The 26,958-nt window shown below is 49.9% G+C and overlaps 1 protein-coding gene across 5 annotated transcripts in view; it reads left to right on the top strand.

Annotated features, from left to right (window-relative positions):
- The first annotated feature begins 13,518 nt into the window (after positions 1–13,518).
- PSD4 (pleckstrin and Sec7 domain containing 4) overlaps positions 13,519–26,958 on the top strand; it is a 32,154-nt gene continuing 18,714 nt past the window's right edge. For 3 of the 5 annotated variants that reach the window (XM_036311629.1, XM_036311633.1, XM_036311634.1), the window contains exon 1: positions 26,194–26,295. The gene's annotated coding sequence lies outside the window, so the exon portion shown is untranslated. Of the gene's footprint in view, positions 13,722–24,011; positions 24,085–26,193; positions 26,296–26,958 lie in introns of those variants that run through there. The other 2 variants (XM_036311631.1, XM_036311630.1) reach the window with 2 other exon arrangements.

Raw genomic sequence — 26,958 nt, forward strand, 5'->3', positions numbered from 1 at the left:
GGCCTCTTGTCTTGTTCTCGGCCCCTCTGTTTCCCTGAAGACCATCCGCGGCTCTCCAGCCGCCAGCCCCCGAAGCCCACGTTTGTTGTGTCTCCAGGAAGGAGCTCCCCTCTCTCCGATGTGCCCCGCCGGCAGGTCCAGGCCCACCTCTGCAAATGCAAAGGGACAAGGGCCTGTGAGCTTCTGGAAAGAAGAGTTCTCAAGTTCACAGTCATCCTGAACATCACATTCTTGGGCTTCCCCTGCAAACCAGACCAAAACCCCTGGAAAAAGTATGTTTTTACCCCCATCTGAGGCATGCAGTCAGAGGTGTGTGCTGCCCGAAGCAGGGATGACAAGAGTCAGCAGCAAAGACAGCTGCTGTCCAGATGGGCCACCTTCAGGTAGAGGGGATGGCATAAAAACACAAGTCTCTGGCCCTGACAGGTGTGGTTCAGTGGTTAGAGCATCAGCCCACCCACCAAAGGGTCTCAGGCTTGGCTCCCAGGCAAAGGCAGGTACCTGGATTGCAGGTTCAATCCCTATCCCCAGATGGGGCACTTGCGGGAGGCAACCAATTGATGTGTCTCTCTCACATTGATGTTTCTTTCCCTTTCTCTCTCTCTCTCTCTCTCTTGCTTGTTCCCACCCTCCATCCCTTCCACTCTCTCTAAAATCAATGGGAAAAATATCCTCAGATGAGGATTAACAACAACAACAACAAACCAAGTCTCCGATTTGAAGTCAGAAAGTCCAGAAATAAGGGCCAGCTCCACCATTAATAGCTGGGTAATTTTGAATGAGCTGCTCCAATTTCCTGAAGCTCCTTTGGAAAATCAAGATCATCATACGTGCGGGTCGTTTGAAGAGCTGACGTGTGAACGTGCTCTGCACAAAGGCACTTTATAACACTGTCTTAATGCCATCACCCACTGTCTCCAGAGGCCTCCCTGCGGAAGCAAAGCACATCACACCATCCGAGCGAGTCTCCTGGTCCTGACGTGATGCCATCCCTACCTGTATTTTGGGGGTGACCCAGTGAGAGGTGCTCACACATGTCTGTCAGAACCTTCACCCGAAACCTTCCACCACGTCCCTCCTTTCCTAATTGATCAGTCTCTGTATCAAGGGTGGTCTCTCCAGATAATCCCAGAGCCTCCAGTTCTCAAGGTGCCCAAGTGTCTCCCCAGCTCTGTACCACTAGTATCCCCAAATAGCACCCCATGCTGCCCCAGACTCCGATTTAGAGAAGAAGCTGTGTGTGGAGATTTGGCCTCTCACCTCCTGTCCACACCGTCCAAACTGTCCAGAGCACTACTCTCCGAAGCCTATTTTGGGGGGCAATGGTTTTTATTTTGCAAATGCATAATTACAGGTCCCAATTCTGTGCCCAGAACAAGGGGCCCACCTGCTTCAGATGCCTTTCCACACAGTATAGCAGTCCAGGCTGAGGAGCTGTTTCTCCTCCTCCATCCCCATCACACTTCTCCACCTTCTTCCCCCAGTTATCTCAGGAGCAACAGAATAACATTATATTTATGACCTTCCCACTGGATGGTTTCAGATGCAGCCTGTGGCATTAAAATCAGGCGATAGTGCCTTTTTATTTCTTTTAACACAAATTCATTTAGTTATCACCATCAAGTTATCACCATCAAATCACGCATGGCCTCGTCAGTATAAGAGGAAGTTAGGTTCTGAACCATCAAGAGCCTTTAAAGGATTTTAAGCTAAAGGATGAAAGGATTTGATTAGCACTTTCAATTGAGGTATAATTTACACACAATACCATACATGACTTTTAAATATTCAGCCCATGAGTTTTGGCAAATGCAGACATTTGTGCAGCTACCACCTCACCAAAAATTCGGCATGTGTCCATAACTCCTGCAAATTTGTTATGTCTCTTTTTAATCACTCCCCCTCCCCCAGAGGTAACCACTGCTCTGATTTCTATCCCCACAGCTGTGCCCGCTCTACAACTTCCTGTAGGAGGACTTGTCCAGCACATGTCCCTTTCATTTGGCTTCTTCCTCGCAATATAATGTCTGTGGGAGTCGCACATGTTGTTATGGGAAGTCAGATTGCTTCTTTCTCTTGCTGAGCAGTGTTCCCGTTTCTGAATGCATCATAACTGTATCCATGGACGTGCGGGTTCTTTCCAGTTTTTGTACATGATAAATAAAGCAGCTCTGAGTACATACCCCTTAGGGCAGGCCTTCTCAGGGACATTTATTTCCAGTTCTCCTGGGCAAATAGCAAGGAAAGGGATGTCTGGGTTAAATGGTAGATGTAAGGTTCACGTGACAAGAAAGTGCCAAATTACTTTCCCAAGTGGTCACACAGTTTTACATCAGCAAAGTGTGAGAGTTACAGTTGTTCCATTTCCTTGTCAATGTTGGGTCTCAGCAGTATTTAAATTTCAGCCTTCCCGTGGCACCGCACTGCTGTTTTATTTTGCACTGATGACACTGAGCATCTGTCACATGCTTACTGGCCATTTGTTTATACACTTTTGTAAAGGGTCTGTTCAAATCTTGGGGCCATTATTTTAACTGAGTGATTTGTCCTTTTGTTTTGATATCTAGTGGCTGCATACAATGCTTCTGTCAGCTATGTGTGCTGTGACTATTTTGTCCGGATCTGAGCTTGCCTATTCATTTCCTAATGGGATATTTTGATGGACATAATTAAAAGTTTTAAATAAAACCCAGTTTATTAATTGTTTTCATCAAGTTGTATGAAATCTTTGCCTTCCTCAAAGCTGTAAAGATTTTGCTCTATTTTCTTCCAGGTATTTTATAGTTTTCGTTTTTATATTTAGGTCGATTTTTAAGTGTGACACAAGGCTTATTTTCTTTTCTTTTTTTTCTGGGTCTCAGTGGGACGCTGCTCCCTGATGAGGAGACAGCGCCGACACCCACAAGCCGTGTCTTTATTTTATAGCAGATGCCACGAAGCAAAGTAAGGGCGTGATCAAGATGTTTACAACATTCTCCTGGGTTTCAATCCTACTCAACTACATGCACCTGAACTGTATCACTCAGGCACATGGGGCCACGTGTTCGGATCACAGGTTCGAGTTTACAACTACAGCTGTTGGCTATAATTGTGCTGGGAGGGCTCTGCCCTCCAGCTGGGACTTGCACGTGGGAATGAGAGGACTGTGCCCTCTCCTCAGTCCAAGGCTTGAAACTATCCAAAACACTGTTGCCGTGCCCCACAATTTGTTTAACAAATAAGAGATTCTCCCATCCTTTCTTGGGAACAGGCTGTGACATGAGTCTGGGGAAACCAGAATCATTCAGAACGGGCCTGGGAGAATGGGGAGGGGAGATGGTGGTGAATGTTCAAGAAAAGGTGGCTGAGGATTCTGTATCCCCCACTTATGAGCCCCAGGGATTCTTCCTTCCGAGAAGTAAGCTCATGGTGCAGTGAGGGGATAACACATGTCAGTCATTCCACAAGAACTTATTGACATCTTCCAAGCATTCGCCACCAAGCCTCGCCCTGGTAACAATCCTAGGGAGCTTCAGGTTAAGGAACTGGCCATTATAACAGCATTTGAAGGGCAAAGTGAGTGTGGTTAACAAGGCAGGGTGCCAGGGAGACTGCCCAAGGAAGATACCTGAAAGCCCCGAGATCTGATTGACCAGGCAGAGTGCCAGGGAAAGGAAAGAGCCAGGGTGTGGGCACAGAGGCAGGGCTTGGCTGAGCAGGGACCTCGATCCCAAGGTCATTGTCCAGAGAGTGCTGGGGTCCAACCCCAGCAGGTCCAGGGGTCCCCAAAGGTGTGGACGGAGTTGGCGAAGAAGGAATGACACGGAGACAGCCTCCAGTTGATCAGCAGCCTAGCCAGGATCTCTAGCCAGGATCTCCAGCCAGGTTTTCCAGGTTCTCCAGCCAGGTTCTGTAGCCATGTCCCCTCGCTAGGTTCTCCAGCCAGGTTCTGTCCAGGTTCTCCAGCCAGGTTCAGTCACCAGGTTCTAGTCAGGTTCTCTTGCCATGTTCTATCTAGATTCTGTAGCCAGGTTCTGTCTCTAGGTTCTTCAGCCAGGTTCTCTCGCTAGGTTCTGTCTCTAGGTTCTGTGGCCAGTTTCTGTCCAGGATCTTTTGCCATGTTCTCTCCAGTGAAGTTCTTCTGTCTCTAGGTTCTGTGTAGGTTCTGTGTCTAGGTTCTGTCTCCTGTTGTCTTGTTACATCTGTATTTATACCAGTTGATTCCAATCCTATCAATCTCTATTCCAAAGGTTAGGGCGTTTCTTATCTCCATTCCAGGGAGTAAAGATTATGTAGCTTAAGCATGATTGTTCGTAGTTAAAGTGATTAATTACCAGCCTGGCACTTAGTTAAGGGGTTTTATTCCCTCCCTAAGTTCAGGGGAAAATCCCTACCTGGGGAAACAACCTTTCTCAGAGAGGTGACCTTGGTTAAAACACATAGTGCCAAAAAGGTGAGCAAACATATTAAGAACAGTATGCCATATATGCCAGGTCCCTTGAAACAGCAAGGATGGACCGGCTCCCAGCAAATTCCCCCTTTTTTATTTTTTAAAAGCAGGCATTAAAAAGCAAAACTCCAAATGCTCTCTTGTATCCATTTTAAGAGTAGAATTGGCGCTTTCCGCTATTACCTGAGTCCTGATCTATCACCCCAGGGAGAGCTTGCCAATCCTGCACTTTCCCGGGGTGGAAAGGCTACAGTGGGGTTAAGGATAAGGCTCCTTGGGCCTACCTCCTCCCATGCCTTTACATTTACCTTTCCTTCATCAGAAAAGCATGGACATACTTTCTTGTATAAAACGTTCTGACTGGGAGTAACCTTAATTCCTCTGGTAGCAAGCATATGTATAAAAAGATCAATACAGAGTCTTTTTTCTTTAGACTCAGTATGGCACATCTTAATCTAAAGATCAATACAGAGTCTTCTTTCTTTGGACTCAGTATGGCACATCTTCTCAATCTAAGTTCTGTACTATCCATCTTCTTACCCTACTCATCCTCTATAGAGGGGTTTGCAGCCCCCTGGTGGAGTCCTATCCATCCTGAGTGTGGGGGTTCTCAATGGATGGGGGGCTTACCTCGGGGAATCCTGTTCCAGGGCTTCCCAAAGGTGTGGATGGAGTTGGCGAAGACTATCCACCCTCTTCCTACGGTGGAGTCTTATCCATCCAGAGAGTGGGGCTTACCTAGGGGTCCCTGTTCAGGCGCCAGATGCTGGGGTCCAACCCCAGCAGGTCCAGGGGTCCCCAAAGGTGTGGATGGAGTCGGCGAAGAAGGAATGACACGGAGACAGCCTCCAGTTGATCAGCAGCCTAGCCAGGATCTCTAGCCAGGATCTCCAGCCAGGTTTTCCAGGTTCTCCAGCCAGGTTCTGTAGCCATGTTCCCTTGCTAGGTTCTCCAGCCAGGTTCTGTCCAGGTTCTCCAGCCAGGTTCAGTCACCAGGTTCTAGTCAGGTTCTCTTGCCATGTTCTATCCAGGTTCTGTAGCCAGGTTCTGTCTCTAGGTTCTTTAGCCAGGTTCTCTCGCTAGGTTCTGTCTCTAGGTTCTGTGGCCAGTTTCTGTCCAGGATCTTTTGCCATGTTCTCTCCAGTGAAGTTCTTCTGTCTCTAGGTTCTGTTCAGGTTCTGTGTCTAGGTTCTGTCTTATTTTCTTTTGTAACAGCTTTATTGAGATACTAGTGTCATGCCACACAGATCACCCATTTAAAGTGTACCAGCCCATGATTTTTAGTATTGTGATGGTTAATTTCAAGTGTCACTCAACTGGGCTAAGGGATACCCAGAGAGCTGACAAACACTATTCAGGGTGTGTCTATGAGGGTGTTTATGGAAAAGCTTACACTTGAATCATTAACTGAATAAAGCAAACCCCCTCCCGCAACGTAGGTGGGCATCATCCAGTCCACGGAGGGCTGGAATAGAACCAAAGGGGGAAGAAGGGTAAATTTGCTTCTTTGCTGGAACCATCAAAAGCCATTAAAGGATTTGGGATGTCCACATTCTCTTGCTGTTAGCCAACAGCTTCTCTGGTTCTCGGGCCTTTGGGCTCAGTCTGGGACTTACACCACCAGCCCTTCTGGTTTTCCAGCTTGCAGGCGGCATATCGTGAACCCGTGCCTATAATAACCTCCTTTTGTATATTTCTCCACATATCCTCTTGGTTCTAATCCTCTGGAGAACCATGACCAACACAAGCATATTCAAAGAGTTGTGCAATGTGAACCACAATCAATTTCATCCTTTTTATCACCCAATAAAGAAACCCCATATCTTTTAGCCATCACTATGTTTCCCCTTTGCCCCAGCCTTAGGCAGCCATTAATCTATATAGATTGCCTATTCCAGACAGCCTATATAATAAAAGCCTAATATTCAAATTGTCCCCTCAACCGGGAGTTCAGCCACTCGCTATGATGTGTGCTGACCGCCAGGGGGTGGTGCAGAACATAGCGGGCATTGGTGACAAGATGCTGGCAGTGGGTGGCAGTGAAGATGCTTCCAGCCACAATGGGCTTCCAGGTGAGCCAGGCCGCAGCTGCCGGGACTCCAGGGGCTGGTTGGGCTCCCCATGGGTTCTCACAGGAGCCAGTCTACAAGGCTGGCCAGGAGAGAGCACGCTGCCCACCTGGCTTTCGTGTGGCACTGCTAGGCAGCCCAGAGGCCTACACTGCTCCCTGGCCGATGGCATCTGGCCGCGCTCACTGCATCTCCGCGTGGGAACTCGGGCGCCATGACTCAAGTGGAGGGGGGTGTGTAGGGGCCTGGGGGGCTAGGTGCTGCCCAGGGCCCAGAGGTCATCTGGGACCTGCCCTTCCATGCCAGACGCTTGCACTTCGATCATCTGCCAGGCCTAGGGACCACACTTGTGCATGAATTTCGTGTACCGGACCTCTAGTTTTATATAAATGGATGCATGCAACATGTGATCTTTTGTGACTGAGTCCTTTCACTTAGCATAATGGTTTTGAAGTTAATCCATATTGTAGTATCATCTCGGTATGGTGGAGTAACATTCCATTGTATGGATGTACCACATGTTTAATCATTCAGCAAGTAATGAACATTTCGGTTGTATCCATTTTGGCTATTATGAATAATGCTGCTATGAAAATTCATGTACAATTTTTATGTGGATATGTATTTTTATTTCTCTTAGGTACACATCAAAAAGTGGACTGCTGGGTCATATACTTTTATGCTTAACCCTTGAGGAACTGCCAAACTGTATTCCAAAGCTGCTGGATAACTTTATAATCCCACCAGCAATGTATGAGGGTTTCAATTTCTCCATACTCTTCCCAACACTTGCTATTATCTTTTTTATTATGGCCAGTCTAAGGCATTTCTCTGATGGTTAATGATGTTGAGTATCTTTTCATATGTTTATTTGTGTCTCTTGTTAGGAGAAATATCTATTAAGATCTTTTGCCCATTTTTAGTTGGGTTGTCTTTTGTTATTGCATTGAAACATTTCTTTATATATCTAGATAAAAGTCCCAGGTTCATTTTTTTTTTTTTTTTTACCATACAACTTTCTAGATGTTCCAGAACCATTCATGGAAAAACTTCCCTCTCTCCACTGAGTTACCTTCACACCTTTATCAAGAGACACCAATTGACCATAGATGTGTGAATCTGCATGTGGGCACTAATTCTGTTACATTTTATCTATCAGATTGAAGAATTTCCTAATTTTCCCTGTGATTTCTTTTTTTGATCCATGGGTTATTTAGAAACGTATTGCTTAATTTCCAAATATTTGGCATTTCTAGGTAAAATTCTATTGTTGACTTCTAATTTAATTTCATTGTGTCAAAAAGATATTATCTACATGATTTCAACACTAACATTTACCGATTGTTTTCAGTCAGTCTGTATGGATGGTCTTGGTTAATGGTCCATGTCTACTTGAAAAGAATATATATTGAGTGGCCAGATTATTATGACCACCAGACGTTTGTTGGCAAGTTAGCTATAATTTCAATCTGAAGTTGCTAGAGGGCCAGACCATTATAAATAGGGAAGCAGGTTGTTTACTACGACAGTAGAAGTGATTTTTTTTTCTGAAGATATGGGTAAACAATGCGATTTAACAGCATTTGAATGTGGGCAATATATATATATATATATATATATACACATATACACACACACACACTGAGTGGCCAGATTATTATGATTACCTGATGTTTGTAGGCAAATTACCCACACACTGCATCGTATGGGATATGGAAACCAAAGGCCTGTTTGAACACCCTTGCTGTCTGCAGTTACCAAGATAAAACATCTCCAATTCGCATAGGAACACAAGGATTGGACAGTCAAGCATTGGAAAAAAGTCATGTGGTCCGATGAATCACGTTTTCAGTTGCATCATGCAGATGGCAGAGTGAGAATTTGGCAGAAACAGCATGAAAGCATGCATCCCACATGCATGAGTACAACCCTTCAAGCTGGTGGGGGCAGAGTTACAGTTTGCAGTGGTCAGCCAACTGCGGCTCGTGAGCCACATGTAGCCCTTTGGTCCCTTGAGTATGGCTCTTCCACAAAATACTGACTTCTATGCATGGGCCATGAAGCTTCAATTGCACTGTACATGCGCGCCTGCATGTGGTATTCTGTGGAAGAGCCACACTCAAGGGGCCAAAGAGCTGCATGTGGCTCGCGAGCCTCAGTTTGCCGACCACTGGTTTAGGGCATGTTTTCCTGGCATGATTTGGGCCCTTTAATTCGTGTGGAATAACGTCTGAATAGTACAACATACCTAAGTATCATTGCTGATCAAGTTCATCCTATCATGTTGATGGTGTATCCCAATGAAGATGGCTTCTTCCAACAAGACAATGCGTCATGCCACAGTGCTAGTATTGTGCAGGAGTGGTTTCAAGAACATGAAGGAGACTTTACCTTGCTTAGGTGGCCCCCATAATCACCAGATCTCAATCCAATTGAGCATTTGTGGAATGAAGTTAAAAGAACCATCAGGCAGCTGGTTCCACAACCATCAAATCTCACAGAACTGGACAGTGCTATTCATCAGGCATGGTGTCAGATTCCTCGCATCACCTTTCAACATCTTAGTGGAGTCTATGCGAAGAAGAATCTTGTCACAGTATTGAAGGCAAAAGGTGGCCCAATGAAGTACTGATGGGGTGGTCATAATAATCTGGTCACTCACGTTCAAATATAACCCAAGTTCAAAGGCTGTTAAATCACATTGTTCACCCATATCTTCAGAAAAAAATCACTTCTACTGTCGTGGTAAACAACCTGCTTCCCTATTTATAATGGTCTGGCCCTCTAGCAGCTTCAGAGTGAAATTACAGCTAATTTGCCTACAAACGTCAGATGGTCATAATAATCTGGGAACTCAGTGTATATGTATAAATATATATAAATATATAAACATGTATAAATATTTATATATACTAGAGGCTCGTTGCACGAAGAGATTTGTTCAATAGGCCTTCCCTTCCCCTGGCTGCTGACACTGGTTTTCCTCCGGCACCTGGGACCCAGGTCTTCGCTCCTCTGGCTGGAGCCTTCAATCTTCCCTCTGCCCCTTCACGCCTACATATGCAAATTAACCGCCATCTTTGTTGGGTTAATTTGCATACTCTCCTGATTGGCTGGTGAGCGTAGTGGAGGGATGGTCAATTTACATATATGTCTATTATTAGATAAGATATATATATATATATATATATATATATATATATATATATATATATATATATATATTGGCATTGACTCCACGAGATGTTGAAAGGTGATGTGAGGAAAGAGAGAGAGAAACATCCACTTGTTGTTCCACTTATTTATGCATTTAAGTGCCCTGACCAGGGATCAAACCCACAACCTTGGTATATCAGGATGACTCTAACCAACTGAGCTATCAGGCCAGGGCAGGAATTTTGTGGTTTCTTGATGCACTGATCTATATTTTATAAAATGAAGCTTCTTATTTCTGGGAATACTCTTCATAATGAAGTCTACTTTGTGCAAAATTAATGTAACCACACCAAGCTTTCTCAGGTTCACTGTTTACAAGCTATATTTTTTTTTCATCATTTTCATCCTGTCTGTCTTTTTATGTTTAAAGTGTATCTCTTCAAAACATATGGCTGGGTCTTCTTTTCTTAGCCATTTTGAAAAGCTCTGCCTTTTAATTGGCTTGTTAATTACTTATAATTTTTCAATTTTCCTGTGTGTTTTAAATGTCCTTTCTGTTTTGTTTTTTCTTACTTTCCTGACCCTCTCCCCCCCCCCCCCCAGTAATTATTTTTATATCTCCTATTGGTCATCACTCTGAGCCTCACAACAATGTACTTCCCCTCCTGTGCCGTGTGCTTTTCTTATCATACTAGAGGCCCGATGCATGAAATTTGTGCAAGAGTAGGCCGTCCTTCTCCCGGCTGCCTGCACCGGCTTCCCTCTGGCACCTGGGACCAGGGCTTCCTTCACAGCCCAGCTTTGTCTGGAAGGTCGTCCGGAAGGATGTCTGGTCTAATTAGCATATTATGCTTTTATTATTATAGATACCTTCCTTACACATGTTATAAACCCCCAACACATTATTATTTTTTTAATTTAAATTATCAGTTGACTTTTAAATCATTTAACACAAGAATGAAGCCAGTCCTTTTTTTAAAAAAATGATCTTTATTGTTAAAAGTTATACAGACGTACCCTTTTTTCCCCCCATTGACCCCTTCTAGCACCCCCCACTCCCTCTACCCCAAGCCTTCACCACACTATTGTCTTTGTCCATGGGTTATGCATATAAGTTCTTTAGTTAATTTTTTCCCACCCACCCACCCCTGCCTTCCCTCTGAGATTAGACAGTCTGTTCCATGTTTCTATGCCTCTGGATATATTTTGTTTATCAGTTTATTTTGTTCTTTAGATTCCACAAATGAATAAAATCATATGATACTTGTCTTTCTCTGACTGGCTTATTCTGCTTGGCATAATACTCTCTAGATCCCTCCATGCTTTCTCAAAGGCTAAAAGGTTCTTCTTTTTTACTGCTGCATAGTATTCCATGTTGTAAATGTGCCACAGCTTTTTTATCCACTCATCTACTGATGGGCACTTGGGCTGTTTCCAGATCTTAGCTATTGTAAATAACACTGCTATGAACATAGGGGTGCGTGCATTCTTTCTGATTGGTTCTCTGAATCTCTTAGGATATATTCCTAGAAGTAGGATCCCTGGGTCAAATGGGAGTTCCATATTTAATTTTTTGAGGAAACTCCCTACTGTTCTCCACAGTAGCTGTACCACTCTGCATTCCTACCAGCAGTGCATTAGCGTTCCCTTTTCTCCACATCCTCGCCAGCACTTGTCATTTGTTGATTTGCCGATGGAAGCCGTTCTGACAGGTGTGAGTTGATTTAAGACAGTCTTTTATATCAACCCCTATAGTTATTATTTCAGTTTTCTTTGCTCCTTTCTGTAGATTCTAATTTTTATCTTGTATCTTCCCTTCACTCCGAGACATTACTTCACTTTTCTTGTAGTCTGGGTCTGCCGGTGGCAAATCTCAGGTTTTGTTTATTTGGAAATGTTCACATTTGGCTTTCCATTTAAAAAATATTTAAAAGTGGACACAGAACTATGAATTGATAGCTTTTTTTTTTCTTCCTGTCAGCACTTTACGTAGATGTTGCATTGACCTCTGGCCTATGTTGTTTGTGATGAGAAGTTAGCCATTTTTTCCTATCACTGGGTCCCTGTATGCAGTGCACATCTTCTCCTCTGTTTTCTTGTAAGAGTTTTCTCTTATCTCTGTTAAGTCAGGAACTGTGAAAGGACCTGAGATTTGAGTTTTCTCTGCTAGTAAGTCAGTGAGTTGGCATGTCACAGTTTTTAGTTACTGGCAGAAGATGAGGTAGTTTATGACTCAGAGCAAAGCAGAGTAACCTGCATATAGGTTCCTGCCTCCAATCCCCACAGGGTAATATGACTGGGGCCAGATGTTACCTGCACAGGTAGTGAGCCATGTTACAACAGAGGAACCCCAATATTGGGAGGCCCTGATCTTACATAGGAAAATCTAAGAAACTCATCCATCTCTTGTCTGGCAGGAAAAGACTGAGGTATCTCTTCATTCCAGGGTCATAAAGACAGGGTTGGGGGGTTGGGGGGGATACAGGTGTGGCCTAGAAAGGGTCAATGGGGGGGAAAAGAGGACATATGTAATACTTTCAACAATAAAGATTAAAAATATATTAAAAAAGAAGACAGATATTTGCCTCCCTGGAGCAAATTTATCTATATTCCCCTTATTTGTTTATTTTAAAAATAATGGTGATCATATTTCCACTGACATTTCCTATCTCTTCACCCCATTGTATTCATCTTTTGCTGTAGGTTTTTTAACATTCTTATACTTTTCATTTTTAATTCTTTATCCTCTGATTCCAACATCTTGTCTACAGGTGTGATATTGTGATATAAGAAATATATATTTGGTATTTGCCCCTGGTCCTGACACAGAGCTCCTGAAAACCCTTGTAAGTTCCTGAGTGATAGGGTGATAGGATCATCTTTGGTCATAATGTTTGGTTTTGGCCGTACAGTGGACGTAGTGGATAAATACACCGTAGATGTGCTGGGTTCTGTTTTTTCCTCTGGGGCGTGTCCATGTGCTCCAGCAGGAAGTGAAATGACTGGGAGCCCGCCCTTGGCGTTGCAGAGGTATCGTTTTAGGTTTGGGATAGATTGCTTTTGGTTTTGTCCCTGAGTCTAGGGACAGCCCTTAATCCTGAGATGTAGTCTTTACTCTTTAAGTGTGACCATTCTGAAGTTTCAGCGAACAACCCAGAGAGTTTACCAAGCTCCTCTAAAAGGCAGGACTTGAACCCCAATCTCCCCAGCAGCAGGCAATTCACTGCTCAAATGCCTGCTCTGCTACTGTTTTCCTTTGGGTTGCTTAGACTCTCCGCCGCTGTGTGTTCACTCAGGAGGGAGGTGAGGACCTGAGGTCAGTGTGGGTGCAGATGGAGGGCTTGCTCTGCGTGTGGCTCCCTCCTTCCCAGGGTTTTCCCTCAGGGAACCGCTACCCCTTGGCATCCCACTGCTGCTCACCTCCCTGCCAGCATGCAATCTTTTGGAATATTTGACTCATCCTACCCCACAATGTCCCGCCAGTGCCTCACATGCATACAGTAGGTGCACAATCAATGCTGGAAGAGTGAACAAATGAATTACTAATAAGTAATAGAGTTTCTGACCCTGCACCAGGGCCCCATCTAACAAAGACAGAACAGCAGAGCTTCACGGTGACAGAGCAAGGCCTTTGAGTACTGACTGTCCCACTGCGCGCTTTGGGGGCGCATGGTGGGGCGTGGGAGGTGTGGAGGAGCGCGCAGGGCGGGGGCAGGAGCCAGCCAGGACCGGCCCAGCCAAAGCCAGCCCCGCTCCGCGGTCAGACCAGTCCGACGGCTACGCCCCTGGCTGCCCTCCCCGCCCCTTGCCCCGCCCTATCTCATGTCCTGCCTTCCCCTCCTTTCCCCTCCCCGCCCAGGCCTCCCCGACCGCCCCCGCCGCTGCGCCGGGAAACCTGTCCCTCCCTCGAGTGCACCCTTGGAGCTGGACCGCCCAGCCCACGAGGCCTCCGCCCCCAGCCCTGGCTGCCTCCGTACTTGGACACCTGGGCACCTGGACACCTGGGCACCTGGCCATGGGACGCCCGGGCCGGCGGGCGGGCGGAGCAGCAGCCCGGCGGGAGATAGGTAAGGGCCTTGGGGAGGCAGGCTGGGGGTCCCGCCGCCCCTGATGGGGACTGTGTGAGCTGCGCAGAGCGCCAGGGGGGAGCATCTGTTGGGTCCGGCAGGACGCTGAGGGAGGGCATGGGGCTGGAGCCAGGAAGAGCCGGAAGAGGCTGCAGGAGTGTGGAAAGCGAGTGGACACCTTCAGAATCTAACCTGGTCAGGTGGCCGAGACAGGGACAGCAAGGGGACAAGGCTGAGCGCCACTGGGTAAGCCTGCGGGCCTGGGTACGGCCACCGGCTCCTCCATCTGGGCCAGGTGGGTCCGGCTGAGCTGCCCTGGGCTGCTGTTAGATAGAACTGCGAGACCCTGAGGGTTTTCCTCCATCTCCGTTGCCTCTATTGCCTCTATTCTGCTGTCCGGTGCCTCGGTGGCCCCTGGCGCCCATGACCAGGCCAACCCTCCCCTCTGAGGCCCCTGCCTGGTGGGGCCCTGTCCCTGCAGACAGCCCCCAGAAGAGCGCTGGGTGGAGGATAAGCCAGCCCTCCCTTAGCTCTTCTGGTTGCATCTGCCAGAGACATTGGAGAGATTCCTGGGAAGGTAAACAGTATCTGCTTTGCTGAGAAACTCACATCCCCTCCAGGGTTCCTTCCTGGCCTTAGAGCTGAGTCTAGCTGTCCTTGTTTCTCCAGGTGCACGATGGATTTTGCTGCTCTAGTCAGTGAACTCACCCAGACCCCTGTGCCAGGACCTGATGTCTAGGTCAAGAGGCTAGCGTCAGCTGCCCTTGAACCTCATTAGCCTGGCCCTTCCCCAGCCCCAGAGCTGACTGAATGTAATTAGCAACTAATTGGGTGTCTGGTAGCCCCTCTACATAAGAAACGCCAAGATCAAGTGTAGGCAGTGGATGTGTGGATTCATTTTTTTCTACCAGACATGGCACTTCTTCTGTGTGGAGGGTATGAAGAAGAGCCATTCATTCATTCATTCATTCATTCATTCGGTCAACAAATATTGACTGCAAAAATGCAGATGACCCATGATTTCAGAGTGATAAGTGCTGTAAAAACAAAACAGAGTGGTGGTGGGCAGAGAACTTGGCTCTCAGCTGGAAAAGGCAGCAGGCAGACCTGAGGGAGGAGGGAAGATGGCACCGTTTCAGGCCCAAAGTTCTGGGCACAGGGTGGGATGTCCTTGTTACTGTGAGCAAGACTTAGGGGCTTCGTAACGGATCAGTGAGCGGTGGAGGGCGGATGAGTGGTGAGCTCTCCCTCTCTGAGTCCTGAGAGTGCATTTCTTGCTGGGAGGCTTAGTCTGAGATTTAAGCTTCCCAGAAGACATGCTCTGTGTCTCCTTGTTCATTTGTTCATTCATTCATTCATTCATTCATTCATTCATTCATTCATTCATTCAACAAGTACTCCTGAAGGCCTGTATGTTCCAGGCACTGTTCCAGGTATTAAGGATGCAGCAGTGAAGCGGACAGCACTTTCCCTCACAGAGCTTATTTTCTGGTGGGAAAAATGGCAACAAATAAGAACAGCAATTTTAATGTCAACTCAGATGAATCCTATGGAGCAAAGCAGAGCAGCATAAGGGTGGCGGGGCCTGCTGAGTTTAGTAGAGACGCCCAGACAGGCAGTACCGAGGGGATGAAATTTGAACGGAGACCTGAGTGTAGACAAGACACAGTCATGTGACTCTCGGGGGGAAGAACATTCCAGGCAGAGAGAACGGCACATGCTAAGGCCCTGAGGTGTGAAGGAGGTTGAGCCTGCTGGCATGCTGGCTGTGCTGAGGAGCAGGACAGAGGCCAGTAGGCCTCTCAGAGCCTTTCCTTCAAGGTCGGGGTGCAGATGGGTCAGCCTGATGACCAGAGGCACCAAGAAAGCAGATGTTGTTCTCAAACAAACCCAGGGTGAGGCTTGGGACAGGAGGTCACTAGAGATGGAGGGTGTGTATCTGGGCAGGAGGCGGATCACTTGCTTTTCCTACCCCCAGCTTTCACCCAAGCATCACAGGCCACACAGACAACTAAACTGGGGAGCAGACCGAGTTTTTCAAATCAGTAAGGACTCTGGAAACTGGAAATGGGGGGTGGGTGGAGAACTGTTGCCTTCTAGGAAAATTCCAATAACCTTTCATTGTTGAACTAACTAGGTGATCTCATTAGTTGGCTTAAAAAGGCAAACAGGAGAGTATATAACAATGGACATTTATTGAGCATGCACTGTGTGCCAGACACGCATCCCCCTCACAGCGAGTCTGTGCAGGGTGTACTCCCACTGCCCCTGTTTCACAGATGGGAAAACTGAGGCTCAGTGAGTAAGACAGCTGCCCGTCTTGAGACAGCTGGTGAGTGTGGAGGTCTGGGTTACCGCCGAGTGGTGCAATTTTAGAGCCCTGTGCTTTGAGAGAGATGTTTGGCTGCCCAGATGCTTGTCATAGTGTAGATGCTTGTCTTACCAGCAGGGTGGTTAGAGCAAGCATGTCGAACTCGCGGCCTCAGGGCCGCATGCGGCCCACAACGAATATTTTTGTGGCCCAGCCAATATAACGGTGTGAGTCGTTATTTACATTTATGAAAGGAAATAAGTCTCCTGTCAGATCCAGAATTACTGACACTCACCTTGGGTCAGTTTTGAAAGTAATCACTGTGAACACGCTTTCCCCTGAAATAGGAAAGACAGTAGCAGAGAAGAGGTGCCAAGTGTCAGGAAGAAAACATTAACTTTATCATTGCTCTTGTTGTTGTTTTTTTTATACTCTACTTTTCTAAATAAACCTGCGTTTCTATGAAAATGGAACCTTTTGTTTTTTGCGGCCCACATAAACTTCAGCCTTGTTTATTTGGGCCGTGTTAGCCTTTGAGTTTGACATGCTATGAGCCCACTCTACCTCTTTCCTTCTTTTTAAGGCAATGTTTGCATGGGTTAAATTTTCTTTAAAAAATATTTTTAAAGGTAATACTCACAGGTATTGAAAATGTTTTTCAACTGTTAATCCAAACAGCCCCTCAAGCAGCAGTGAAACACCTCCCCCCCTCTCCTGCCCTCTGATGCCAGTTCTCTTCAGTTTCTTGAGGCTACGTCTGGAGAGAGAGGTTCTGCTCATGAACAAGCATATGCAGTGTGTGTATGCCTCCTCTTTCTCTCTCTCTCTCTTTTTTTTTTTTTACCAAATTGTAATAATGTCAGGTCTGTACTTTTAAAAACTTTAATATACTTCCTGTTCTGCGTCAGGACATACAAAGGTCCTCCATCCTGGTTGAATATCTCACAGAGGGGAGGTCCCACGTGTACCTAGTGGTCTTTCCTGGCTTTCTGGGTTGTTTTACCTGTTTTTGTTTGTTAGTTTGCAGTGACAGTCACGTATGAACATACTTGTGCCTACATATTTACTTACTTCTGCGTCTGTTTCAGTAGAAGAAATTCCTAAACGTGGACTCACTGGTTGAAAATCCCCATGTGTTTAGATTTCGGCCGATGCTGCCGGCCTGTGAGACTTAGCTCTGAGACGGTGTCTTCGCAGCTCCCTCAGTCGGTGTGTTAGCAACTTTCTTTCTTGCTAATTTTACAGGAAAAAAGAAGTGGCATCGCGTTGTGGTTTAATAGGGGCTTCCTGGTGAGTTGTGTTGTGAGTCTCTCATATGGTTTAAGCTATTTGTCTTTCTCTTTCTGTGGACTGTTCATGTCCTGGCCTGTGGTCTAAATTGGATTGTTGTCTTGTTTTTTTTTGTTATTGAATTATAATCTCTCATCTCTAGTTCCACTGACTGCCCTCACCACCTTCCCCTACCGCCGAGAGCAGCTGCCACTGTGATGTATTTATGATATGTTTATCCTCAGATCTGGGTGTATTTTAGAGAAAATATGATGTTGATTTGTATGTACATGCATTTTAAACTACATATACTGCATTGTGCCACAAATCATGATCCTTTTACTTCTTAAACCGGATACTGTGTTTTTAGGAAGATCTCTGACCACCATGTGAACTCAGTGGCTACAGAGTTCCATGACTGGAATTATTGTGGAATCATCGTAAGCGCTGGTTCTTCTTGGCTATGTGTAGGAAGGTTGTTCGGAGAAATGGCATTTTGGGTGTGTGCCTTGGGGGATGAAGAGGAGTTGATAGATGAGCAGGAGGATGGGGAAGGGAACAGCACTGAGCAAGAGGCAGCAGAGGACACGCTGACATGTGAAAGTACTGGGAACATTCAGGGAAGCCCCAAGGCTACTGGGGTGGAGTTCAGGGGGCCGGTGTGTAGTCCCAGGAGAGGCTGGGGGTTTCAAATACCAGGGCTGGGCTTTCCCTACAGGCCACAGGGTGAGGCAGTGGAGTGGGAGTCAGTTGGTAAGGTTTTCAAGAGCAGAAGTGATCTCTGGAACCGGAGTGGGCTGTGGACATCGACGTGAGAGGCAGGAGGCCTCTGCAGTGCTGCAGACAGGAGAGGACCGGGGTCTGTGTGAGAGTGGAGCAGCTGCGGAAGGAGAAACAGAGGCCTGGGCACCAGAGGAGGCATGAGGGGCCTAGGCTGGTGTCAAGGCTGCTAACTTAGGAAACCAGGAGGATGTGGTGTCACAAGCAGGGCCCAGGAGGGGTCGGCTGGGCCCAGGCTTCACTCCTGGGCATATGGCTGTGCTGTCAGCCACGCTGTCAAATTTAAAGGCCAGCTCCTCCAAGCTGGGGAGGGGTTTGTGATAGCTCAGTGAGTGAGTAGGTGGGAGGTGAAGGTGTGGGAGTGGGTGAGGTCGCCAGGGAGAGTGAGGAAGGCAGGCGAGAGCCTGGGGCAGGCAGGCAGGCAGGCAGGCAGGCAGGGAGAAGTATGCAGGGAGAAGTGGACAGACAGGCCCAGCCAGCCGGGAGCTGGGTGCACTTTCGAACTCTGTCCTTTGCTGGCCAGACGAGCTTGGGAAGGCATCCTTTCAGGAGGGAGCGTGGGCAGGGGTCGGGGGTCGGGGACGGTCATAAACAAGGAGCCCAAGAAGTGGTCCCTGCTCTCCTGGCATCTCTCAGTGGGGCTTTGGGGGGTGCATAGGAGTGCGGAGACAGACAGGAGGGACTGGGCCCCCGAAGCACAGGTAAGTGTAAGGGGCTTTCTTTGCCGGGAGCTGGGCCTCCCCACCCGTTCAGCCTGTGGGTGACTGTAGAGTATAGCTATGGATGGGCTCCTGTGGCACAGACAAGGCCCTGGGCTCAGGGCTTTGCTGCTACAGGCAAGGTGCGTGTGGGCACCCCCCAGGGGAATACGCGGCCTGTCAGGTGACCCAGGAAATGCCCTGCTCTGAGCCCGGTCTTCCTCCTTCGCTGTCGCTGTGCCGGCCAGCGTACCCGCTCTGTTGCGGTAGCACCCGAGCCTCCCTTGCCTGTGTAGTGGGAGCCTGACGTCAGCCCCTGCACCTCCTGGCAGGTCTCGGCTCATGAGCATTGTTAGGAAGCATTCATCCTCCAAAGGAACAAATGCTTGTCACTGTTTGTGACTACTTTTCCACCTGTACTACTGCATGTGTTTATTTTTAGAAAAGTAAGCAAGAATCTGCTAGTATTGACCACAGCAAAAATATACTTAGGAGAGTGAAACAAGGAAGGGCATAGCAGAAGCAGCAGAAGAGCCCAGGCTGGGCTGCCCAGGCTCACTGGGAAGTCAGAGAAAAGGGGGCCTGGGAGACAGGTTCAGGGGTTACCCTGGGGTGAGCTGCCACTGCCCACTGCCCCCCTGGCTGTAACTCTCCTGGGGTCCCTTAGAGGTTAGGGGATACATGCCAGGGAGTGGGAGCAGGGAATGGCACTGGTGTGCTCCCTGGAGGGAGAGCACCTATATTATTTTATTACATTGTTTTTTCCTTGAAAAAACAATGTAAAGCAGGTATTACCTACTTGAGCGTGATTCTAAGCAATAACATCTGTGAAATCATAGGTTTGCTGTATCAATTATTTTTAATGCAATTCAGGTAAATGCTTAACTATTTAAAATGTTAATTCTGTGTCCGCTTATTCACTTATGCAAACCTCGTCTTAGATCTGAGGAGGCGGGAGGAGATACTCGGTACTATGTAGGAGAGGGAAAATACTACCTCTTGCCCTGTTTGATTCAGTGACGGGGCCTGACAAAGGACAGACGAACAGTAGAAAAGACTTACTGGCATGCACACGGGACCAATCAAAGACACAGCTGGCATGTTAAAGTTAAAGGCTTCTACAGTAAACCCTCATTTTGCAGACAACGATTTGATGGACTTCAGATTGAACGGACAGAATTCCCGGTCCATATATCATATGTGAAAATTAACACCCTGTTAATTTTAAAATGCCTTTAACCAAGATTTGCTTATAATCCAATTAACACGTTGTTTTGTTATTAATTCACTATTATTTTTAACAAATTTTACTAAATAGGCCATATGTTGGAAAAGACACTACAGTAATTTCGCCGACATAAGTAATTATTACATATCCACAACTATGTCTACATATTTAAAATCCCAGAGTCACCGCCTGCAAATAGCGTTTGGTGAATGATCAGCACGTGGTCCCACGGAGTGCGTGTGACCTGCTGCAGCGGTTTCATCTGCGCAGGAGGTTCCCACGTGCACTGAGCCACGCCCAGCGCTCCAGTCGCCTGCGCTGTTTATTCGGGCAACCCGTGAATGCACGCATTTACTAGGCCTGTTCAGTATAAATTTAAAACGACAGTAATACATATAGAAAACTTCTCTGTGAAATTGAACTTTTCATACATACTGAATTTTAACCACACAAACGTGTCTACATGAGTAAAACACAGGCAAACTAATTTGATGACTTTTTAGCATATGCCTTTGGCAAACCTACTTCATTGGGCTTTCGGCTTTAAGGGACATCCGTAGGCTGAGTTAGTCCAGTAGAGCGAGGTTTTACTGTTTACTTAGTAGGGGAAATGGAGGGGAGAGAAGGCTCTTATGGGAAGGCAAATAGGTTTCTGTAGGACACACAACTGGGCGTTAGAACAAATGGAAGGTGAGAAAGCCTGTGGTAAAGTTTGGGTTTAGGAGCTGAGTGGTCTGGCTGTTCTGGGGGCCGTAATCCCTCCCAGAGAAGGGTGGGTGGGTCTCACTGAGACCCACGGGAGCCGAGCTCCTGCAGGAGGAATTACGAAGCCGAAGCCGCTGTTTCCATCAGATAAGGGAAGCTCTGAGGAGGCTGCTTGCTGCATCTGTGAAACCTCAAATGTCTTTACCTTAAACAATAATCTTCATACCAACTGTGGAGGCCAGGAGGGTCCCACACCAGCAGGAAAGAGGCCCCATGGCAGCCACCTGAGAGGTGGTCACCCCAGGTGCAGACCCTCCTCCCTGCCCCCGCCCCACGGAGCTCCGCCTTCACAGGCAAGGACAGAGGTCGGCAAAGAACCTTCCAGCCGTTAAAGCGAACAGAAATATTCAATTGTGATGTCACTCAACAAATTTAATTTTCTAATACCTTTATTATTTCTGCTGATGATCAAGAGGATCCATACTTATTTTAAGAAATTAGATACATACCAAAAAGCATAAAGAACTTAACCATGTGCACCATACCACACACGGACAGAGAGCCACCATCGACCAATGTGTTGGCGTTTTCTTGTCTAAATACACAAACAAGTTTTTAAATATTGAGCTTATAGTGAGTATATAAACAGTTTTCTTACTTGATGATATACTGTGAACATCTTTCCACTTCATTAAACACTCTACAGAAACGAGAGAGTCACAGGCTGCCGAGGTTCACCATCTGGCCCGATGGCTTTGCCACCATCTACTTATCCAGGCCCCGATTGGGGATGTTGACGGGGGAGCGTTCTTGCTGTATAAGTAACTGCATGCACATGTGCTTCAGCAGATGTTTTGCAAGTGTCTTCTGGGTGCCCAGGGGGCTTGGGGACAGAGGTGAGTGACTGTGGAGTCCTAGTCACTGCTACTTGAGGACAGATCCATGACAAGTGGCCTGGGAGTGAGGCCGGGCCAGGGAGCCCTGGCCTGGGCGTCTGTCCACGGCAGAGGAGGGATAGTCTTAGAAGGGTTCTGTGCCTGCCAGGGATTGGGCAACCAGGTCCAAGAAATACCAGTGTGTCAGTCACTTCCGCAATCACTCTCTGCCCGCTCCAGGAAGCCCAGGCCACACCAGGGCTAGCGCCCTGGCCTGACACGTCTCCCTCCCACTCTAAGACCGCAGGCGTCAGGGGCGCCTTTGACCCAGGCCATGGGCTCAGTCACTGACACCCTCACTTGGCCCTACCTCCCAGCTCTGCTGCATCCCCAGGGAGCCCCCAGTCCATCTGGGCATGGGCCCGTAACCTCTGACCTGGCAGAGGGTTGTTGGGAGGCAGGTGTCTGCCTGTCTGTTCTCCCCGAGGCCAGAGAGCTGGAAGGGATGGGCTTTTTCTGGAGGCAGCAACGTGTGTCTGCCTTACGCCAAGGCCTCCCACATATTCAGGGCCATCGAGGTGCTGCTGGCCTAGTTGTCACCCTGCCCGGGAGCTGGTGCCCTTGGAAGGATCGAAGCTCTGTCGGCTTCGAAGTTTTAAGCTGTGAGTTGGGAGAAGGGAGTTCAGGCCCCACTGTCAGCAGTGCTGTTGGCTTGGAAAGGCCTGCTCCTCACCTGTAGGCTGCAGAGGGGAACGTGTAGCAGAACTTGTATTTGCCGGGTTCGGCAGCCCTGGGCTCCCGTGCAGCCTGCGTAACTGCTCTGACCTCATCCGTGTGTAGCATGGGGGTAATGACATCCTCCCCGCCCGGACTCACAGGGTCAGAGATGCTGCTTGTAAAGGGCGTGGTGTGGGCCACTCAGCACCTAGGGGCCTCGGCCAAGGGCAGGTACCAGCCAGGTGCCCACTCCCTTCCTTTGCTGTCCCTTGGAGGGCAGAGCTGGTGCTGAAGTCCCCAGAGCTGCTCTCCTGGGGTAGGCTCTACTCCCTGTGCTCTCAGTTCCGAAGTGCCACCTCCCCACCTGAGCTGAGCAGCTTCCTCTGTGGGCAAACAGGAAGTCGCTTACCTCGAGGGAGGGAGGAAGGGCTGCCTGGCAGGGCTGCCTGCCCACAGCTGTGGTCATGTCCGGAGACTGGGTGTCCTCTGGGCCCTGGGGGATGGTGGGGGATGGTGGCTGGGTAGGGAACCCAGGAGTGAGGGGGATTGCAGGGGACCAAACTCAATGTTGGCAGGGGCTCTGGGGCACACGCCAATTTCCCCTGCTGTGCCCTCACTGGGGCTACACGCCCTCCGTCCTTGCTGGCACCAGGGGTCCTCAGCCCAAGGTGCTCCTTGCAGTCTCGGGAAGGAGATGAAAGTCCTAGGACATGGAGCAGAGCAGGTGGCTACAGGAGTCTGGGAGTCTCTTCTTGAAGTTTGCTGCCCGCAGGAGCACCCGCTATCCATGCCCCAAGGCCCCAAACACACACACCCTCACATACAAGTCAGGCAGCTTGGAGGAGAGGGAGAGACCATCTCCCCTCCCTTTGGATGGGGCTGGAGGTGGGCAGGGAGGAGGAGAGGAGAGTGGACTCACCGTGGGCTTGAGGCCCTGCACAATCGGGGTCAGCCAGCCAGCCCTGGCGCCTGGCCGTTCACAGTGAAGGGGAGGAGATGGCCACTGTCCCCTCCTGCTCAGCCCCATTCCAGCTGCGGGGAGCTGAGGGCCACCAGGCAGGTGGAGAGGCTGGGGTTGGGGTGGGAGGCTGGCCCTGTCCTCCCCTCAGGGCCACCTGGCTCCTGTCCCATTGCCTATACCAGCCGTGGGCAAACTACGGCCCGCGGGCCAGATCTGGCCCGTTTGAAATGAATAAAACTAAAAAAAAAAAAGACTGTACCCTTTTATGTAATGATGTTTACTTTGAATTTATATTAGTTCACACAAACACTCCATCCATGCTTTTGTTCCGGCCCTCCGGTCCAGTTTAAGAACCCATTGTGGCCCTCGAGTCAAAAAGTTTGCCCACCCCTGGCCTATCCCCTCCTTCCCCGCTGGCCAGTACCCTCCCCGTGGCCCCATCCGGTGGTCACTTTACTTCGTATGCATCTCCCTGGCCTTTGCAGCGGCATTCAATAGAGCCGACCACTTCCTTTCCCAAAGTCCTCTCCTCTCTCATCCACTGTGACAGCATCGCTTATGCTTTCTCACCTCCTTAACAGTGAGGCCCTCCCCCGTGGGCCCCGGCCCCACACAGACCCACGTCCTGCTGGTCGCACACGCTGCTCTCTCCACTCCCGGTGTGTTTTTCCGTTGCCTGTTTGAGTAGTTCACAGATTCACAAGCCTAATATTTTAAAAAATCAACTCTTGGTTTTCTCCCCTCAGCCTCACCGCCCTGATTCTGTGCTTTGAGCAGATGCCATCACCGCCCTTGGAGTCGCTCTCACCAGAAGTCCAGGTTACCTTCCACTCCCCTGTCCTCTACGCTCTCATCTGCTTAAGTGGCAGGTCCTGTCAATCATCCAGGACATACCCCCTGGCCTCTGTGTCCCCTCCTCCACCACAGCCTTGCCTTCCAAGCCACGGCCCCACCTCCCCTGGACGGCCACTGAGCCCCCACTGGCCCCTGGTTCTCACAGAGCCTCTGACTGCCTTCTCCATTCAGCCGCTGCCGATCTTACCACTGCACTGAAATGCTCCCTGCCCCGTCATTTCCCCCCTGACCGTGTGTCCTGCCTACCACTGGGGACCCTCAGGACCTGGCCCTGCCACTCCAGCCCACCTTCCCCTCACCCCTGGCCAAACTGGCCTCTCTCTGGTCCCTTTGCTCAGGGAGGTCTTTCTGGCTTCAGGTAAGGCAGTCGCTGTGCCTAAAACTCCTGCCCCACGCTCTTCACATGCCGGCTGCTCCCGGGGTTTCCTGTCTCCCACCCGGTGAGCCCACCACTGCTCTCGCATTCCTCCCTGCTCCTTCCCTCCCCGGTGCTGGCGTTGCCTTATTCCTCTGCTGGTCTATTTTGGCTCTGGCCTGAGGGCAGCAGGGATTGTGCTTGTTTCCTGGTGGGTCAGCAGCATCTCCTGGGTGAGCATGTGGAGGAGGTGCTGGCTGAGCAGTGGCCACAGTGCAGAGGCCCTGGAGGCTGCGGGCCGAGGGGAGGGCCTGCATTTGGCCTGGGCCACGAGGCTTCTGGCTTCCACGTGGGCAGTGTTGTAAGAGCACAGGTGCAGGAGGGGGAGCAGCTGGGGCGGGGCGGTCAGGAGCCAGAAGTTGTGCCACTGAAGTTGAGGTGCCCCTAACATTTCCTTCCCAGAAAGAACAATGGGGGCCCCACTGACACAGGGGATATACGTCTGGGTTATAACTGCAGCTGACAAACTGTCACCCAGTGCGTCCCATCCTACTTCCCACCTTAACCAGGGGTTAGGTCCTCAGCCTCCTGGGAGGGTGGCCGCTGCCAGAGAGCCCCGCCCAGCTGTGGGCCCTGCCGCAGCCCCCTTCCCTGCCTGTCTCCCTCCTTGCCCATGGGCCCAGGTCCTGTCTGCCCCCGCCCTCAGGTGCAGGGCTGCGTGGAGTAGTGAGGCTGTGCCCCACGGAGGAAGAGGCCAGGCAGGCCTGGGAGGCAGAGAATCCAGGCTCCTGGGGCCTGAAGTGTGGTGGAGAAGGTCTGGGGTGCTCTCCCTGTGGACCTCTCCAGGGGGTGCAGAGGAGGAGGGCTGGAGCTGCCGCCCTGCCTCTGGCCTGTAGGCTGTGCGGCCTGGGCTGTGTGGCTGGCGGTCTGAGGCGGTATGCGAGTGGAGGAGTCTCCTGCGCAGTGAGAATTAGGAAGATGAGCTGGGGTGGCTCGGGTCTCAGGACCCTCTGTTCACAAGTCGGTGGTGGTTGAGGCCGGAGAGGTAGGCTGTGCAGAGAGAGACAGGAGCCGTATGGCGGTGCCCTCCCCACCCCTACCGGGCTCACTCTCAGACACCTGTGGCCTGTGTCCCGCGGAAGGACGTCAGGAATCCTGTGTGGGAATGGACAAGAGTTGGTTCATGTGATTGGAGGCTGTGAGCTCCCAGCCCAGCTGTGTGACTGCCCAGCGGTGAAGCCGGGGCCGAGGCCTCGCCTCGCTGAGCCTGCCTCCCCATCTGTATAATGGGTACAGCGAGCAGGTGAGAGGAGTGGCTGAGGTGCTAATGGGGAACACTGACCATGAGACAATTGTCATCAGGTGACAAAAGTAGAAATGTCAGTTGTTACGAGCAGAAAAGAACAGATGCCCAGCCCGGGCCTCCTGTGTCCCCCCAGGTGCCCTGCAGGGCAGTGAGAGCTGGGCAAGATGAGAACCTGTGACAGAACCACAGGCAGGAAGGGGTGGGGCCTTGCACAGTCCAGGGCCTGCACCTTCCCCTTTCTCTCTCCCTGGCCCGGGGCGGGTGAAAGGCGTGATTCTCTCTGGGGGCGGGGGCACGTGGGTAAGGGGCCGTGAGGCGCTGGGCCTGTGAGTGAAGGCTCCTGCCTTGTGGGCAGGAAGTGAGAGGTGCAGAGCAGCTGGGAAGACTGGGGCGGGGGGGCAGAGCGGGAGGGTGAGAGTGTCTGGGGGTGAGGGGAGCGGAAGTCGGAAGCTCCAGCCACCACATTCGCCACTCACAGGGCAGACACACGGCAGCGGGACCTGCTCCCTTGGAGGTGAGCGTGGTGGGCCCGCTTGGGGTGGGCCTGGGCACCAGCGGGCCTTGTGTGCCCTGGGGCAGTGGCTGGGGCCGGTGGGCAGAAGGAGGGCGCTGTGGTCTCTACCGGGCACCTGCCGTGAGCTTGGCCCGGGCTGTACCCCCACCTTTCACTTCCTTCTCTCTGTCCCCTCCTCTCTCACCCTTCCCCGGCCCATCAGGCCCTTGCTCTGCTTCCTGCCCCAGCCCCGCCAGAGCCCTTTGGGGTCTGCAGCAGTGAACTGCCTGACGTGACTGCTGTGGCTGGGTGCCCAGTGGGTGCTCTTGGGGCCTGAGGCCTCAAGGAAGCCTGACCCTCGATCTTTGAGGGAGGGAGGCCAGATGGGCCAGGGGTAGTTTGGGGTGTGGCCACTGCAGGAGCTCAGACTCTGCTCTAAGGGGGCTCCTAGCCCCACCCGGAGGGGCTGGTTACAGGCAGGGCCCCGACTTGCCGGTTTGCCAGGTCACCTGATGGGCAGCAGAAGCCATGCCACTCAGTGTCCCTGTGCGGGCACTCAGGCCTTCCAGGTGTGGCTGTGTCTTCACAGTGAAGCCAGCCACGGAGGGCCCGCCCCCCACAGGGCCTGGTTCTAGAGCCTGAAATGCTGAAAGCTGGGCAGGGCCTCCTGCCATGGGGCCAGGA

The sequence above is a fragment of the Myotis myotis genome, unplaced genomic scaffold, assembly GCF_014108235.1.
Source record: "Myotis myotis isolate mMyoMyo1 unplaced genomic scaffold, mMyoMyo1.p scaffold_m19_p_59, whole genome shotgun sequence".
In the NCBI taxonomy this organism is placed as follows: domain Eukaryota; kingdom Metazoa; phylum Chordata; class Mammalia; order Chiroptera; family Vespertilionidae; genus Myotis; species Myotis myotis.